The sequence below is a fragment of the Saccopteryx bilineata genome, chromosome 6, assembly GCF_036850765.1.
Source record: "Saccopteryx bilineata isolate mSacBil1 chromosome 6, mSacBil1_pri_phased_curated, whole genome shotgun sequence".
In the NCBI taxonomy this organism is placed as follows: domain Eukaryota; kingdom Metazoa; phylum Chordata; class Mammalia; order Chiroptera; family Emballonuridae; genus Saccopteryx; species Saccopteryx bilineata.
The window spans coordinates 101,216,693-101,235,161 of NC_089495.1; the positions used below are offsets into that span (position 1 = coordinate 101,216,693).

General features: G+C 43.5%; 1 protein-coding gene across 5 annotated transcripts in view; it reads left to right on the top strand.

Annotated features, from left to right (window-relative positions):
* The window catches only part of DGKH (diacylglycerol kinase eta), a 236,050-nt gene that overhangs the window by 69,339 nt on the left and 148,242 nt on the right, over nt 1-18,469 (top strand). The window lies entirely within an intron of this gene.

Consider the following 18,469-nt stretch of genomic DNA (forward strand, 5'->3'; position numbering starts at 1 on the left):
GACTTGCCTGGTCAAGGCACATATGACAAGCAATCAGTGAACAACTAAAGTGAAGCAGCTATGAGTTGGTAGTTCTCACCCCCCCATCTGTAAAACCAATAAATAAAATTTAAAAAAAAAGGGACCTGAAACCACAAAATTCTTTTTTTTTAATTTTTTTTATTTATTTATTCATTTTAGAGAGGAGGGAGGGAGAGAGAGAGAGAGAGAGAGAGAGAAGGAGGCGGAGCAGGAAGCATCAACTCCCATATGTGCCTTGAACAGGCAAGCCAGGGTTTTGAACCGGCAACCTCAGTGTTTCCAGGTTGATGCTTTATCCACTGCGCCACCACAGGTCAGGCCCACAAAATTCTTAGAAGAAAACATAGTAACTCCTTAACAGCCTTGACTGTAATTTTTTGGACTTGAAACCAAAAGCAAAAATGAACAAGTAAGACATAAACCAAACAGCTTTTATACAACAAAGGAATCATCAACAAAATGAAAAAGCATCCTACTGAATGGGGGAAAATATTTACAAATCATATATCTGGTAAGGGGTTAATATACAAAATATATAGAGAACTCACACAACTCAATAGAAAAACCCCAAACAATTTGATTACAAAATGGGCAGAGGAGCTGAATAGACATTTTCCCGAATGATACGTAAAGATGGCCAACTGGTACATGAATAGCGAGCAACATTGCTAATCATCAAAACCATAATGAGATACCTGCTTGAATGGCTGTTAGCAACAAGGTAAGAGATTATGTGTTGGTAATGATGTAGATAAATTAGAGTCCTTATTCACTGATGGTGAGAATGTGGAATGTAGCCACTGTGGAAAACAGAATAGCGGTTCCTCAAACAATTAAAAATAGATTTATTGTATGATCCAGTAATCCCATTTTTGGGGTATAGACCCAAAAGAATTGAAAGCAGGGTTTCAAAAAGATATTTGTACACCCATGTTTACAGCATTATTATTCACAATAGCCAAATAGAGGAAACATTCCAAATGTCAATCGGTGGATGTGCGGATAAACAAAATGTGGTGTGTGTGTGTGTACACAGTGGAATGTTATTTAGCGATGATAAAGAAGGGAATTTTGACAAATGTTACAACATGGATAAACCTTCAGGACATTATGTTAATTGAATTAAGTCAGTCACAAAAAGACACATACTGCATGATTCCCTGGGTAGAAGAGAATGGAGATATTTGTTCAATGGATATTGAGTTTCAGTTTTGCAAGATAAGAGTTCTGGAGATTAGTTGCACAAGGTGTGAAAACTGGTTAAGTTGGTAAATTTTGTGTTATGTATATTTTACCACAATTCTTTTTCTAGAAAAAGCATACAGAAACTAAAGTGATTGTTAAAATGGTGCTCAGAAAAAAGAATTATCAGGCTTAGCTATATTTCTAGATTTTGAACAGCTTTAATGAACAAAAATAAACTGACAACCTAAGTAGGACCTGAGGAATGGACACATGGAACAGACTGGCAGCCGTCAGAGAGGAGGACGTGAGCGGACTGGATGAAAGAAGAGGGATTAGCAACGAACATAACACATAGAAACAGACAACGGTGTGGTGCTGACCCAAGGGAAGGAGGGGTGGGGACGGGGCGGTGGGCAAAGGTGGGGAGGAATAGGGACAGAAAGGGACTTCCCTTGGGTCAGTGGGCACAGCATGCAGTGTGCAGATGATATTTTATTAAGTTGTACACTTGAAACCTGTATGGTTTTACGAACCAATGTCATCCCAATAAATTCAATTAATAAAAAAATAAAACATAAGAATAATAGAAAAAGAAGCAGACTTTGACTCAAAATGTGCACCATTCCTCACATTTCTCCAGTCATAAATTGAGTTGGGTTTGGGGAAATAAAAATTTATTGTGGGTCGGTGAAAAGTGCCATGAAACGCCCAGAGATTTGTCCTGGTGTCACTGTAGTTATGCTCTGTTCACAGTTTCTTGTCTTTGTAAAGGATTTATGTTTTTCCTTCGTGTTTTTCACAGACTGCGATCTGTGTAGTGACCTGAATGCTGTCATTTGGATACAGTTTTGAGGCAAATGTACAACAGCGTACCATTTATGAGTTTTGTTTTAAAATAAATGAATTTCTCTATAGGTAGGTATCTTATATGTTTCCTTCCAGGTTTTAGTAATTGTGATTTAAAAGGGAACCCATAGAAAGATAGCAGAAAACAAATGGGTAGTGGTTTTCTGACTTGAAAAGCCCTTAAAATAGGCAGAAAACTTGGTAAAGTAGGGAGCGGGAGGGAGAGCTGGGAAGCAAGACATCACAGAGAGGGAGGAAGGGGCATGGAAGAGCAAGTGAGCTGTCCCAGGACGTTTTCCCCACCTGACAACTTAGTTCTATTTTGACTGTGGAAGATACTGCTATAGTACTACTCTCTTACAGCAGCTGCGCAAGAACTATACACTGTTTGGAATTAGTGTGTAATTGTACCTGTAGAAAGAACAAATTAAATGGTGGAGTTAGGAATTGTGGAGTTTTTTTTTTTTAATTTTTTTTTTTTCTGAGGCTGGAAACAGGGAAAGACAGTCAGACAGACTCCCGCATGCGCCCGACCGGGATCCACCGGCACGCCCACTAGGGGCGACGCTCTGCCCACCAGGGGGCGATGCTCTGCCCCTCTGGGGCATCGCTCTGCCGCCACCAGAGACACTCTAGCGCCCAGGGCAGAGGCCAAGGAGCCATCCCCAGCGCCCGGGCCATCTTTGCTCCAATGGAGCCTTGGCTGCGGAAGGGGAAGAGAGAGATAGACAGGAAGGAGGGGTGGGGGTGGAGAAGCAAATGGGTGCTTCTCCTATGTGCCCTGGCCTGGAATCGAACCCGGGTTCCCCGCACGCCAGGTCGACGCTCTACCGCTGAGCCAACCGGCCAGGGCAAGGAATTGTGTTTTTAACAGTGCTCAGCAGCTGTTTAACTTGAATTATTAGACATTGATTATAAGTAACTTTTTTATATTAGTAATTTATATATATCCTCTAATTTTCTTCTGTAGTCTTTCATCTTCAGAGAAAAGCTGAAGAAGACTATGAGTTTTATTTTTCTTAAAATACATTTAAAGTTATACTCTGTGTCTGGGTACCTATATATAAATATATATTCTATAAAACAAATATTTTTTGATACCTTGGCTGACCATTAGCTTAATATTGTCATAATTAACACAATTCATATAAGGTTATGACTGATTTATTTTACTAATGCATTATTGGTATTCTGGTGTAAAAACATTTTTTGATTTGCCCAAGTTTCTAAGTTTAGAGAGCAGTGTGCTTGTACATGTTGATTTAAAAAGTGTATCATTTCTATGTTGCTGCCTGTTATATTTTTGATAAACATTTTTTAATTTGATGAGTAATTTTTTTTTTTTTTTACAGAGACAAAGAGTCAGAGAGAGGGATAGATAGGAACAGACAGATGGGAACGGAGAGAGATGAGAAGCATCAATCATCAGTTTTTCATTGTGACACCTTAGTTGTTCATTGATTGCTTTCTCATATGTGCCTTGACCGCGGGCCTTCAGCAGACCGAGTAACCCCTTGCTCAAGCCAGCAACCTTGGGTCCAAGCTGGTGAGCTTTTTTTTGCTCAAGCCAGATGAGCCCGCGCTCAAGCTGGTGACCTGGGGGTCTCGAACCTGGGTCCTCCGTGTCCCAGTCTGACACTCTATCCACTGCGCCACCGCCTGATCAGGCGAGTAATTTTGTTTTGACTTGTGTAAGTTTATTAGTTTTAGGTCATGACAAGTAGTTTTTCAGAGACTTGAAACTGAATTTCAAGGACATCATGGTCGTTCTGGTCTTTCTTATGGAATCCTTTCGATGAATTTCAATAACATCTATTCAATAATGTAATGCATTGCCATTCTGCTATGCTTAGTGGGATTTGCTAGACGAATCCAGTTGCTGCCCTATTAGAAGAGAATGTTCCTGTTACCTGACTGAGGGCTGTTTCAAGGGGCAGGTTTCCTATGAGGTGGGGTGAAGGGAAACACAGGACAAAGAAGAACATGCAAAGATTACCCACGGTCTGATGATGAGTCTGAGCGCACATAGAGAGGAGGGTCCTGGACAGGTGGATTTCCATGTTTGAAGATGATTCAGTTTTTCTATCACACAAGATTTATGGTTTGTCTGGGTTTAAAATTCAAATTTAGAAACTATTTTACCTTCAGAACACTAGAGGCATTGCTTTGCTCTCTCTGAATTTCCAGAAATGAGAAATTTTTTATGATCTACAGTTTAGATGCTTTTTATACTACCTTCGTCCCTTTTCTTTGGAAACTTGCGGGATACTGTTTTCTTTGGTAATTTGAACCTTCACAGTGATACATGCATAGGTTTATTTTCTTCCATTGTGTGGACTTTCTGTATGTCTTCTCTGTCTTCAGTTCTGGCTGTCTTGAATTACCTCTTCCCTTCTATTTTCTCTATTCTCTTTAATGATTATGTAAATGTTGGACTTTCTCCACATATCAGTTCATTTTTCTATTCCCTTCACCTCCCCATTTTATATCTTTTTGTCTTTTCATTTTGCTTTCTGGGAGATTTTCTCTATTTTTCAACTCTTCATTGTATTTCATTTTGATAGCTTGTTAGATAGACAGGTGTATATATACATGTAAATATATGTGTGTGTGTGTGTGTGTGTGTGTGTGTGTTCAGGGAGAGAGCGAACAGGAACAAGGGCACCCATGGAGCTGACTGGGCTCTGGGTGTGCAGTGGGGGCTTGTCAGCTGTGGGCTTCCCTGTATAGTCTGGCCTCTTTGTTTTTCCCCTCCACTGTGTCATCTCCCAGAAAGGCCTCTGCCAGTGCGCAGTGCTAGTCCTGGCTGCTGCCTCTGGGAGCCCGGATGGGAAGAGAGTCCAGTGAACTCTCAACATTCAGCATGTAGAATTTTGTAATTCTCCTGTTTTTACTATTACAGCCCCACCTTCTGTTACATCTGGGTCTTCTGTTCCAGACATCCTCCGTGACTTCCTGCAGAAGAACCCTCTGGTTTTATTCAGGGTGGGGTAGGGCAGTTGCCAGGCCATACAAAGCTGAAGAAATTGAGGCTGGGTGTGGCAGGGGAGGAAAAGCATGGGTGCTAAAGTGACTCTACATTTTTATTTAGAATCTGTATTCTAAATTCTACATTTTTCACCACTTCCTGATAGCTTTACCTTTAGACTGACAAGCAGAGGTCCCTGATGCTGTCGCTTCTTCGGCCACTTGGGGATGTTCCAGTGGGTTGGTTTTCACCTTTCTCCACTGCTGTCTCATGGCTGTGCTAAGTCCGTTCACACCCCCCCTTCTGCTTCAAAACTTCATTTTCCGTTCTTGTCTTCTCTCTCATTTTGTTTCTTCTTGCAGTTTTCTGCCTTTTCTAGAAATCGCTTTATTGGAATTTTGAAGTATTGGGAATGAGTAGAGCTAAAAGCACATGATCAATTAGCCATTTTAAATTGGGATTTGGGAAGTTAAAACTTCATACATGTGATAAATGAATTAATACTGTAATTAAAAAGTAATACGTAAAGGCTTGATAATATGTAGCGGCAGTTGGCCCATATTTTAAGAGTTATCCCTTTTAATAACAATCCCAAAAGAAATCAGAAGATGCTTCAGTATATGATTCCTCAAGTCTTCATTTTTGTTACATTTTTAGTGTAATGTTTTTCTCTATATGACCTAATTATGCAACGAATACTTCAGAATAGAAATAATTTATTCTTAAAATTTTTAAGCAATATGTATCCAAGTACATAAGGAGTTAGCAGAAACTTTTCTTATTGGAAAAGTGACAGATTCACAGGAAACATGATTAAATGCCAAATTTTATATTAGACTTAGGTGTTAGAGAAGGTTGCCATAGAGAGAAATCAGTGTGGGCTAGAGTAACACAGGTGCTTCTGTTTGGATGTCCTTTCGTCACACACGCATGTTTGACACTGAGCTCCTCATGCACACTGATTCATGGAGCCACAGGAGGTTTGTGAGGAACCATAAAGGTACCCAGTTTGCTGGCTCTTTCCTGGGTCATTACAACCCACAGCCTCCCCACTAAGTGCTTGTCCTGCCTGTTTAATGTCCCGGTGCTTGGGCAACCCATTCATGTTGCTCCTTTCGGTAATGGCAGTACCAGTTTTTCCATTCCTGTCTGTCTTCTGTCGTGAGCCAGCTAGCGCGACTGGGAATTTTGTAGGTCTCAAGTGGAAACGGTGGAGGATTAGAAAATAACCACAAAGGAAAAAAAGGATGGGGTCAGGAGGTCTCATTGCCAAGACTGATGGTCTGCAAGAGTGAGCCTGCACCCCCAAAACATTTTATTTATAGTGCAGAGAGCAAAGCCATTGCAAAACAAAGAGATCTCTGATACAAAGTCACATTTCCAAGGCAAACCAAGAAGTCTCTCAAGTGCAGAGAAACCCTCACCATGCATAACAACTTAACTTCACAAAACCAAGGGGAAAAGGAAACTGCCTCCAGTCTCTTTGAGGGACGTGAGGGATCGGAAGATTAGAAACCATCAGCATCACAGCCAACATGGAGGTGTGGGGAAGAGCATGTAAATTGTCTTTACCAACTTAGTTAAGCAATCAGAGGTTGTGGGGAAGAGCTTAGCCCTTTTGGCTTAAGCCTTAAACTGCAAGGACTTTTGGTCAGCTTGCAGTCTCCCACTCTTCTTTACCCTCTTTATCTCACATTATCAGGTCTTGTTGATTTCTTCCTTTGCAGTATGTCTCCAGTTTGTCCCTTCAGTTATAGCATCTCAAACTATAGAAATGATCCCTGAAAGTATAGTCTTTCAGTTATAGCATCTCAACATGGTTATTTAAGCATCTAATAAGTGCCAGGACATATGCAAAGTGTTGAGCCTGAATAAGGGCCCTCCAGGAGCCGATACCCCTTTGAAGAGGGCAACAGATGTAGACATTGACAAGTTTAGGAAAAATGTCGGTGTGTTAGGAAAGTATTGCATAGACTCCTGCTGGCAGCGTGGAGGGTGATGCTAAACCCACTGGGGGAGAAGGCCTGAAACAGGCAAAGGTACTTGGACATCGTTTTGTGCTGCGGAGTAGATGGTGCTGAGGCGGATCTCGCTGCAGGTGAGGCAGCGCCATAAGCCAGGGTGAAGGCGTACAGGATACTTTCTTCATCATTTAACAAATATTTATTGAGTGGCAACTATGGCCGGGCAACCTTTTTGCAATTGATGGCAGCAGTAAACAGAACATACAATATTTGATACAAATATAAATCACATAGAATCATATAGAAAGCTTAAGTGTAACAAACGAGCAGATTGTGTAGGATGCTGGAGGGTGAGAACTCTAAGGGAAGTCAATAAAGCAGGATGGTGGAGGGGGGGTTGTGGGCGGGGAGGCGGTGAACGCATTTCACACGGTTCCGTGGAAACCTAGGGGCTGCCGCGGTGCTTCGGGGGCTCAGGAAGCATTAGTTCTGAATTTTATTTTTGTGATATGTTTCACAACACTTCAAAAACAGTCATGAGAAATAGCACAGGCAAACAAATATATTATGTACAAAGTTTTATGCATTAGATACCACCAAATCATTAACTTGTGCTTGTGTTTGGAAAAAAGGCTTGCGTTTCAAAACAGTTTAGCTCAGATTAATTGACTTCAGAACATGGGCACACATTTATTGCACTTCATAGGTGTTGCCTTTTCAGAAGTTGAAAGTTTGAGGCAACCCTATGTTCAGCAAGTCTGCTCCCACCATTTATCCAACAGCTTGTTGGATAAATATTTTTATATTTATCTAACTTTTATTTCTGCCTCACATCTTGTTTATTCGCACAATATTTTAAATGTTTTCCTTACTATTATATTTGGTATGGTGGTCTGTGATCAGTGATCTTTGATGTTATGAACCTGTTAGTATAAGACAGTGAAGTTAATCGATCAATGTGTGTGTTCTGACCGCTTCACTGGCTAGCCTTCCCTTTCATCTCTCTCCTCCTCAGTCATCCCTACTTCCTGAGACACAACAGTGTAGCAATCAGGCCAGTTAGTAACCCTACACTGGTATGTAAGCGTTCAAGTGAAAGGAAGAATCACACATCTCTCACTTCAAATCAAAAGCTACAAAGGTGAGAAAAGAAAGCCAAACTAGGCCGAAAGCGAGGCTCCTTGCACCAGTTAGCCAAGTCGTGAATGCAAAGAAGTTCAGTTATCTAGAAGAGCTAGGTAAGATAATTAATGAATGAGGCTGCTCCAAAGAAGGTAGCTACTGCAAACGATAGATTGTTAATATGGCTGAAACAGCCTTCTACTTCATGGCTAGAAGGAGAAGTCAGTGCTGGGCTTCAAGGCTTCAAAGGACAGGATGTCTCTCATGTTAGGAACTAATACAGCTGGTGACTAGAGTTGAAGCCATTGCTCATTTACCATTTGAAAATCCTAGGGCTCTTAAGAATTATGCAGATTATACTTTGCCTGTGTTCTATAAATAGAGCAACAAAGTCTGGATGACAGCACATCTGTTTATAATGTGGTTTATTGAATATTTTAAGCCTACTATTCAGACCTATTGCTCAGAAAAAAAGATTCCTTTTAATGTGTTACTGCTCATTGTCAATGCAACTGGTCGCCCAAGAGCTCTGACAGAGATACATAAGTTTAATGTTTTCATACCTGCTAACTCAACATCCATTCTGCAGCCCATGGAACAAGGAGTAATGTTTGTCTTATTATTTAAGAAATACATTTTGTAAGGCTATTGCTGTCATAGATCGTGATTCCTCTGATCTGGGCAAAGTACATTGAAAATCTTCTGGAAAGGCATGTTCTAGATGCCATTAAAACATTCAGATGCATGGGAAGAGGTAAAAATATCAACATTAACAGAAGTTTAGAGAAAGTTGATTCCAGGCCTCAAGGATGACTTTGAGAGGTTCAGGATGTCAGTGGAGCAAGGAACTGCAGGTGTGGTAGAAATAGCGAGAGAACTAGAATTAAAGTGGAGCCTGCAGATATGATTGAACTGCTGAAATACCCTGATAAAACTTAACAGATGAGGAGTTACTTCTTATGGTTTTTTTGAGATGGAATCTACTCCTGGTGAAGATGCTGTGAAGATTGTTGAAAAGAGAAAAGAGGATTTAGAATATAAACTTAGGTGATAAGGTAACAGAGGGGTTTGGGAGGGAGATCCAATTTTGAAAGAAGTTCTCCTGTGGGTAAAATTCTGTCAAACAGCGTCACACGCTACAGAGAAATTGTTCATGCAAGGAAGAGTCATTTGACTCAGCAAACTTCATTGCTGTGTTATTTTAAGAAATGCCACAGCTACCACAGCTTTCAGCAGCCACCACCCTGACCGGTCAGTAGCCATCAACATCTGGTCCAGACCTTGCCCCAGCAAAAAGATTACAGCTTGCTGAAGGCTCAGATGATGGTCAGCATTTTTGAAAAATAAAATACTTTCAAGTTAAGGCATGTGCCTTTTCTTTTTTTTAACATAGTGCCATTGCAGACTTAGTAAACTACAGTAATAATGTAAACAAAATTGTTACGTGCATTGGGAAGGCAGAACATTGTGTGATGCACTTTATTGAGATACTCACTTGATTTTAATGCTCCGGCACCAAACCCACAATATCTTCAAGGTTTGCCTGTACACAGTTTCCCCACTTAAACCCAAAGTTGAATTTGCTTTACTAAAACATCTCACTTCCATATTTCATATGTTGAGAATTCACTGCTAGAATTGTTTGAAAACCACCTTGTATTAATAGAATTCGATTTGCCTTACTCTCGTATTATCATAGCTGCCCTCAGCACCTTTGGACTTGCTCACTTTCTAATCCATTTTGCATACCACTGCTGAAGTTAATTTTCTTTAAAAACAAAACAAAACCTGACACTTCTAATTAAATGCTTGAAACTCCAACCCTATTTTGGGGGAAAGTTAACCTATAGATTAGCCATTGCTTTGCCACAAAATGCTCTGTGACCTTAAGCAAATCTTTATTTTCTCATCTGCATCTTCTCTGCTCTAAAACTTTGCTTCGTGATCTATTCCCTAGCCATCGCTATCTCTATGATCCAGCTCTCACCCACCGATTTCTTTCCCCCTACTAACCCTACCTACCTCTGTCCTCTGCCCTTACCTGCCCATTCTCTTCATTCCTGTCTCCTCCCTTCTGCGGTGCACACACCATTTAGTAGTTAATTAATCTCTATATATATTTGTGTTATTTCCCCTGCCCAGTCTAGCCTCTTTCTTTAGCCCATTGATTTAAATTCTGCACATTCTTTAAAAATTGCATCCTAGGACTAATGGATAAAGAAAAGTTCCTGGAAGAACGCTGGCTGTATCAGATGACAGTGTGTTAAGGCCAATTGAGAATTGGGAACAAGCCATTTGATTTGTCGAGAACTGTGCTGTCTTGTACTGTAGCCACTTGCCATGTCTGGCTATTTAAAATAAAATAAATTAAAATTAAATTCAATAAAAACATTTAGTTTTTCAGGCTCAGTAGTACATTTCAAGTGCTCAACAGTCACACGTTGCTAGTGCCTGCTCTGTGAGACTGCAGATGCAGAACAGTCCCCATCATTGCAGAAAATTCTGTTGGACAGCACTGGTCTAAAAGGCCCCAGGTGACTTGCGAGTTCTGTTTCAGGGATTTCTGGAGGAGAAGTATATTTGCAGATGATCCGAGGATGTGTTTGGTGAAGAAAACAGAAGTGATGGGTTTAGACAGGTGATTTGGTAATGGCAAGAGGGAGAGACATGGGGGAAAGCGCAGTGGCTAAGGAAAAACACGGTGTGTTTAAAATAATAAGTTTGTGAAAACGGAAGGACCAAGTCTATTCCAGACGTTGGAGGGAGAGTGAGTAGGAAGAGGTAGACATATTGGATGCTGGGAAAAACAAGCAAAACAGGATGTTGACATGGGTTTTGTTCTGCTTCAGTTTTGGCGGAGGCCCCAAATACTTGCAAACAAAACAATAGGTGGCAATGACATCCACATTCCTAAATAAGGTTGTCCCCCTTAGCCTACCACCTTGAAGGTGTGATTTAGGTTGAAGAAGCCAAAATGGGGGCGGGGAGGGCGGAAAGGAAAAAGAGGCTTCTAATCTCAGGTTGAATGAGGAGATTGGAAAGAGACTGCTTGGTTCTCTTGCCAGGATCTGTGTCCTTGGATGGCTGCAGGGACATTGAACCTGGACTAGAAAAGTTTAGAGGTCGAGTGTTGGGGCTCTACCTGCCTGGCTGGCTGCAGAAGAGGAAGAGGGCCTGTCCTAGGAGCCTGCTGTGTTTTTGCATTAATAACAAGGTAGGGGTCTATTTTCTGTCGACCAGGAGGACAAAGAGAGCCCTGGTGGTCTCTTTTTTTTGTTTTGTTTTTTTTTGTATTTTTCTGAAGCTGGAAATGGGGAGGCAGTCAGACAGACTCCCGCATGCGCCTGACCGGGATCCACCCGGCACGTCCACCAGGGGGTGACGCTCTGCCCACCAGGGGTGATGCTCTGCCCCTCCGGGGCGTCGCTCTGTCGCGACCAGAGCCACTCTAGGTGCCTGGGGCAGAGGCCAAGGAGCCATCCCCAGTGCCTGGGCCATCTTTGCTCCAATGGAGCCTGGGCTGCGAGAGGGGAAGAGAGAGACAGAGAGGAAGGAGAGGGGGAGGGGTGGAGAAGCAGATGGGCGCCTCTCCTGTGTGCCCTGGCCGGGAATCGAACCCGGGACTTCCGCACGCCAGGCCGACGCTCTATCACCGAGCCAACCGGCCAGGGCCTCTTTTATTTTATTTTTTATTTTTTATTTTTTTATTCATTTTAGAGAGGAGAGGGAGAGACAGAGAGGAGAGACAGAGAGAGAGAAGGGGGGGGGAGCTGGAAGCATCAACTCCCATATGTGCCTTGACCAGGCAAGCCCAGGGTTTCGAACCGGCGACCTCTCTTTTATTTTTTTTAAACGTGAGAGGAGGAGAGATAGTGAAGCAGACGCCCACGTGCTACCTGACCAGGACTCACCTGTCAACCCCATCTGGGGCCTATACTCTAGTACTCAGCTACTTTTAGCACCTGAAGCTTATGTGCTCCAGTGGAACTATCTTCAGTGCCCAGGGCCATGCTGGAACCAATGAAGCCACTGGCTGCAGGAGGGCAAAAGAGAGAGAGAGAAGGGGGAGAGGAAGATGGAGAGAAGCAGATGGTTGCTTCTCCTGTGTGCTGGTACTGGGAATCAAACCGGCTACGTCCATATGCCAGGCTGACGCTCTATCCACTGAGCCACGGGCCAGGGCCCTGGTGGTATTTTAATTAGTAGCCCCACCTGAGAGCCTTTCCTGCCAGAGACAGGGTGACCTTTGCAGTAGAGGCTGGGGATGTGCTGGTGTGCCTGTTGGATACAGAGGTTGGATAGGGTTTGCGCATTCTAAGTGAGCACTTGGAGGAGAGGTTTTTCTCGAGCCCTGAGAACCACAGCAGGCTATTTCCAGAGGGAAAATCTCAGGGAACCCATGAAGAGGCCCCATGCAAGGAGTCAGACACTGTGGGTGGTGAATTGACAGATAGAGCTGACAGATTCAAGAGAAGACTCCTATGGTGCCTGGAACAGCCCAGGCTGGAGGAAGGGAGAAACTTTAACTTTGAATAAAGTTTGGAGTTTGGGCTGGATGTTTTACCTTCTTAAATAAAGTTGTTTTTGTGACGACAGGACTTTTACTTTTTATGAATGACTGGAAGAGCTTTGGAACAGATGTCCATGACAAGGAATGAAGAGGAATGAATGGATGAAAGGCACAGGGGAGAAAGAATCCAGTTTTTGCTATTTGTACTCTATGGATTTCTATTTATTTGAAGCAATGACTAGACTGATTTAGAGTCTTATAAAAGTACAGAATGTTTAGAAAAGCTTTTAAAAGATTGTGTTGAGAATTAGAAGTAAGCTTAGAGATAACCTCACTATGCCTGGTTGAAGGGAAACAACAGGAATTCAGTGGCTCAGGCAAATGGGATTTTGCTTCTCTTTTGGGAGTACTGTGTAGTCTGCTTAAGGACCAGATTGTTGTATTTTATTTGGGGCTTATAGTTTTGGTCATTTTAAGCCTTTTATTTTTGTGAGTTGTCATTTTGAAGTAAGACCAAAGGAAGAATGCTGATTGACACAGCTGAGTCTCAGGTGCTCTTTGATGCTATTAGGTCAGGTGATAGCAACTGAATATGTTTCTTTCAGTTTATGATTGGGATGGGGGAGTATATTTCTATTTCATTTCTGGGGGGATTATTTATTATGTATAATCTGTGGAGGCTTACACTTTATCAGTTAGGATGCCATCAGCTGCAGGTAACAAAAAGCTATTAATCACATTGGCTTAAGTACCTGGAGGAGGGGCGGGCTCTGTCTCATGGATCTCTGTGATTCCTGAGGCTCCGCCCACTCCACTGTGTTAGCTGCATCCCCAGCTAAGTGCCTGGATCAGTTCCTGGTGTCACGTTCAGACACAGACAGAAAACGGGCCCTTCTAGTGTATTGAAAGCAGCTCCCACACCCCCTCCCCAGGAGACCTCCTTCACATCTCATTGGCTGGAATTGGGTCATATCCAACCTCTGAACTAATTACTGATGGCAAGGGGAAAGGAATCCTCATAGCAATTTATTAAACTAATTACCGTGTACTTGCTAGAACCAGGAATAGAATCAGCAAGCATCCCTTAAGCACATTACTTGCAGAGAGAGGGTGGATATCTAAACCAGATCTTGATTCTTTTGGGAAGGAAGAAAAGGGAAATGGATGTTGGGTAGATTCTTTCACCTATTCCTCGATTTAAACATACTGACTAATTACAGACTAGCTGGTAGGAACATAGTATATGTTGACTAACCTGCTGTGAAAAAACCCAAACTACAGAGGTAATTAAATAATGTAAAAGTTTATTTCTCTCTCATCAGTAACAATTCATAGGCCTGTGGTTCAGAGCTGGTGGGGTGGTTTCAGTCTAGCTTGAATGGTAGAGTTGCCAAATTGAGATAACAAAGACATCCCCCAAATCTTAGAGAACAAAGAAGTCTTTTTTATATCAGTCCAGGAAAAGCTGGTGAGATAAGTGGATATCTCTGTTGCAGGGGGCCACTCAGGGGCCCTGGGTCTTTCCATAGCGATTCTTTGCTACCACTCCAGGGAATTGTCCCCAGGTGTGGTCAGAGCTGTGCCACCATTTCCAGGTTCTAGGCAGGAAATGATGAAAGAGGACACAGAGTAGATAGGCCCATATGTAAAGGTCTAAACCAAGGGGACATCTGGTACTTCGACACACATTCTGTTGACAAGATCTTAGCCACAGGAGGACAGCGAATTGTACAAGGCCTGGTGTCTTGTCTGTCCAGGATACTATGAGAGAATGCAGACTGGGTGGTTTATAAACAACAAATATTTATTTCTCACAGTCCTGGAGGCTAGAAGTCCCAGATGAAGGCAGCGGCAGACTCACTGTCTAGTGAGGGCCCTCTTCCTGGTTCACAGATGGCCACCTGCTAGCTCACATGGTAGGAGTGAGGGAACTCTCTGGAGTCTCTTTTATAAGGGTACTAATTCCATTCATGAGGACTCTGCCTTTATGACGTTATCATCTCTCAAATCATCACATTGGAGATTAGGTTTCAACATATGAATTTTGGGGGACACAAATATTGTCCATCATGGCTAAGCAATGCAGTGTCACTTGGAAGCTTCGAAAGTTACTCAAGTCATCAGCATCACCAGCCAGTGGAAAGTGGGGAAAATATAGTATAAACCCCGGTCCGGTGTCTATAAGAGGATGACACTTAAGTAGCATCCATCCCTTTTACTTATGTCCCATTAGCCTAGACTTAGTCACATAGCTATATGCGAGGGAGGCCAGGAAATGGAGTTTGTAGCTAGAAGTCCAAGTATTAGGAGATGGGAAGAATATATTATGGTAGCCTATTAGCTGGGTTTTGTTTTTTTACACAAAGGTTTTTTTCTGCTCTCCATAGGATCTATCAGGAGACTATTTATTTATTTGTTTATTTATTTTTTCTGAAGTGAGAAGCAGGGAGGCAGAGAGACAGACTCCCGCATGCGCCCAACCGGGATCCACCCGGCAAGCCCACTAGGGAGCAATGCTCTGCCCATCTGGGGAGTTGCTCTGTTACAACAGAAGCTATTCTAGCACCTGAGGCGGAGGCCATGGAGCCATCCTCAGCTCCCGGGCTATCTTTGCTCCAATGGAGCCTCGGCTGCGGGAAGGGAAGAGAGAGACAGAGAGAAAGGAGAGGGGGAGGGGTGGAGAAGCAGATGGGTGCTTCTCCTATGTGTCCTGGCTGGGAATCGAATCCGGGACATCCACACACAGGCTGACGCTCTACCACTGAGCCAACTGCCCAGCGCCTCCTTATTTATTAAACAAAGTTCTAGTTAAATGCCTAAGGCCTGTAATCATAACATTTTTGAGTTGCTCCTTCTGGTATTAGTAGTGAAGCAGTATTAAAGGAATAAAAACCAATTTAAAATAAGTTTAAAAACTGCACAGCTGTTCTTCTGCTATAGGACGTGCTTTTTATAAGAAGGGTACATACTCTTGGCCTTCTAATACAATGTGTATGAGTGTAGTTTTAAGGTTTTATAACTTAAAGTTATACATTTGGTAAAAGAAAACAATAGGTGCCTCTTTGGAAGTGAGTGGTAAATTTTCCCCTAAAGTCCGTTTGGACGTGGATCCTGCTGCTCTAAGGTGGCTGCTTGCTTTCTCTATTCTTTGAGTGATTGTAGGAGATTGTTCCAAACTTTTTTTTTTTTTTTCTGAAGCTGGAAACGGGGAGAGACAGTCAGACAGACTCCCGCATGCGCCCGACCGGGATCCACCCGGCACGCCTACCAGGGGGCGACGCTCTGCCCACCAGGGGGCGATGCTCTGCCCCTCCGGGGCGTTGCTCTGTTGCGACCAGAGCCACTCTAGCGCCTGGGGCAGAGGCCAAGGAGCCATCCCCAGCGCCCGGGCCATCTTTGCTCCAGTGGAGCCTCGCTGCGGGAGGGGAAAAGAGATACAGAGAGGAAGGAGAGGGGCAGGGGTGGAAAAGCAGATGGGCGCTTCTCCTGTGTGCCCTGGCCAGGAATCAAACCCGGGACTCCTGCACACCAGGCCGACACTCTACCATTGAGCCAACCGGCCAGGACCCATTGTTCCAAACTTTTATATTTACTGCTTTCATGCTACTTTCAGATTTTTTTTCTTTGGTCATACAAACTAGTTTTGTAGGGCTGTTAATAAGTAAGTGAGTAGTGTATACAAACCTTTCATATGTAGGTAAATTAAAATGAAATTAGACTTCTGGTCAAGATGGCGATGTAGGCAAACTACACAGATAAAGAAGAAGCCACATCGAAACTGGTAGGAGGGAGAGAGATGGGGATCAGACTGCTTCCACACAGTGTGTGGCGGATAAAAATTGGGCGGGATATTTTGGCCACAGTGGTTTCTGAGGAGTGAGGGTTCCAGCCCCATACCAGGACCCCTGGCTCAGGGTTCCAGAGCCAAGAAGAGAAGTCCCCATCACTTCTGGCTATAGAAACCAGTGGGCGTTGTGGCTGTGTGAGACGGAGGGCTGCAGGAGTCGCAGACAGCTCCTCTTAATGTGTGCACAGACTTGTTGAGACTCACTCCCAATGAGCTCCAGTGCTGGGGCCACTGCTTGAAAGGAACTGGGGACATACAGATAGGAACTGAATTGGTGAGTATCAGAGCAAGAGCTGGGGGCATACAGATAGAACTGAATTGGTGAGTATCAGAGCAAGAGCTGGGGGCATACAGATAGGAACTGAATTGGTGAGTATCAGAGCAAGAGCTGGGGACATGCAGATAGGAACTGAATTGGTGAGTATCAGAGCAAGAGCTGGGGGCATACAGATAGGAACTGAATTGGTGAGTATCAGAGCAAGAGCTGGGGGCATACAGATAGGAACTGAATTGGTGAGTATCAGAGCAAGAGCTGGGGACATGCAGATAGGAACTGAATTGGTGAGTATCAGAGCAAGAGCTGGGGACATGCAGATAGGAACTGAATTGGTGAGTATCAGAGCAAGAGCTGGGGACATGCAGATAGGAACTGAGTTGGTGAGTATCAGAGCAAGAGCTGGGGACATGCAGATAGGAACTGAATTGGTGAGTATCAGAGCAAGAGCTGGGGACATGCAGATAGGAACTGAATTGGTGAGTATCAGAGCAAGAGCTTGGGGGCAACTTTGCGCCAGACAAAAGTGCTGGCAGAGGCCATCATTCCTGAGAGCCCCCCCCCTTTTCTGCCCCCACAGAGACAGCAGGTGGGAAGCCATATCTGAGTTTCCATTAATCTGGCTCACAATGTTCACCCACCCAGGTGATTCCCTAAGACTTTGCCCCATCCAACCTACAAGCTCACTTAAGCTGTTTCCATGGCTTTTCCGTACAAACAACACATCTTGGCTCATGCTTTGGACTTTCCAAAAAATCTCTCAAACAAGTAGCATCGGGCCTCTGCCTATACCGCTTACCTCTTGCTAAGTGCCCCAGGTCTGGCACTGGCAGCAGCCAGCCTTGGTTCACAGCTTGGCCTTTCCTGGGTACCTCCAAGTCTAGCACAAGTAGCAGCCATCTGCACAGTGCTCTGTAGCTCATGATGGGGGCCCCAGGCAGGGCACAGGCAGTGGCTGACATTGCACCTCCCAGAGCTCCCAAAGCCAGTGAACCTGATGGACAGCTGCAGACCACGCGAGACTGTAGCCCTACCACCTCCATAAGCAACACACTCAAGGAGTGGACTTGGTGAGCACCGAAGCCCTACTGAAGCAAGTCCTCAAAGCCGATTGGCCTGAGGGTCAATACCTCCCAATAGTACGTACTAGCCTACTTTAGGACAGTGCAAATAGCTCAAATGGGGCGTACTTGGAGCACCCAGCTTGAGTGACTGGGGTGGCTGTGCCACTGGACCCTATAGGACACCTACTATATAAGGCCATTGTACCCAGTCTAGGAGATGTAGCAGCTCTCCCTAATAATTAGAAACAAACACAGGGAAGCAGCCAAAATGTGGAGACAAAGAAACACGTCCCAAATGAAAGAACAAGAGAAATCTGCAGAAAAAAAGAACTAAACAAAAGGGAAGCAAGCAAACTTCTAGATGCAGAGTTAAAAAAAACTGGCTATAAGGATGCCCACGGAACTTAGTGAGAACTTCAACAAAGAAATGATAGGCATAAAAAGGGACATGGAAACCATAAAAAAGAACCAGTCAGGAATGATGGATACACTAGCTGAAATGAAGAAGAATAATGTACAAGGAGTCAACAGTAGAGTAGATGAAGTTTAGAATGAAATCAGCGATTTGCAACATAAGGAAGCAGAAAACACCCAATCAGAACAGCAAAAAGAATCCACAAAAATGAAGATATTGTAAGGAGCCTCTGGGACAACTTCAGGCATACCAA